Source organism: Vipera berus, assembly GCF_964194415.1.
Source record: "Vipera berus genome assembly, chromosome: 4".
NCBI classification, from domain to species: Eukaryota; Metazoa; Chordata; class Lepidosauria; order Squamata; family Viperidae; genus Vipera; species Vipera berus.
This window is the reverse complement of record NC_138206.1, coordinates 23,104,835-23,105,799: the sequence shown is the minus strand read 5'-3', so window position 1 is coordinate 23,105,799 and position 965 is coordinate 23,104,835.

Here is a 965-nt window from a genome sequence, read left to right as displayed (position 1 = left end):
AGCTGTCCACAGAATAGTTAGTGCCTAAATCAATTAAAATAAATTAGTGGGTAGCCAGAATCAAAAGGACTACCACATTGTCCTTGGATGAACCATGAATTATTTGCAGTCACCCTGAACTGACCCTGTCTTGATTATGTATGATTAGCTATTTCTACCAAATGTTTACATAAGGTACACAAGCAGAGTATGATTGCCCATGTACCTGGTATTCAAAGATAACAAAATTTCTAAGTCAACTGTAGCTATTAACTGTACATGCCACTAAATATTGCATTATCTTTTGATACTAATACAAGCCAATTGCCTCAGTCAGGAAATAGATTAGCATTACTCATTCTTGAACCCTTCATGAATGTGTTGGCTGTGTTCACTCTTCATTATTAAATGCTTTTTAACTGTAACTCTTGGGATTGCTGACTTTCAGGCATGACCTTACCACAATGAGATAAATCACTAACTCATTAATTTTCCTCTATTAAAAGCACATCAGGCATTTTGCTCATAACAGAATCAATATATCAGGAACCTTGTTGCCTAAAGTGGCAATTTATCCTGCCTCCATTAAACAGGAATTCCAAACTTTTCTTTAGCAGCAAATATCACTGGTGTGTGGCTATCTCAAATATTTATTAGCAGTAAAATTCTCTCCATGACATTTCAGAATGAAAATCCCAAGCCAAATCCCAGGCCTGTCTCCAGATGCAGTTGAAGAAATTGAACAGAAAATTATTTGCTTTCTGCAGCTTTAAAATGTTATGTATCTCTGGGGAGAGGATGCATGTTAAATGATTATGGCTAATTTTAACGCCGAGGACTGTAAAACTGTGGCAATGAAATGAGCCAATATTTTATCACTGAATGTATTTTGGTATAATATACCTACCTTGGTTATGTGAGGAAATTTATGCTGGTTTATAATATAATCTTTAGGTTGGTGATTCTAATTTGCATAGCCTAGATTA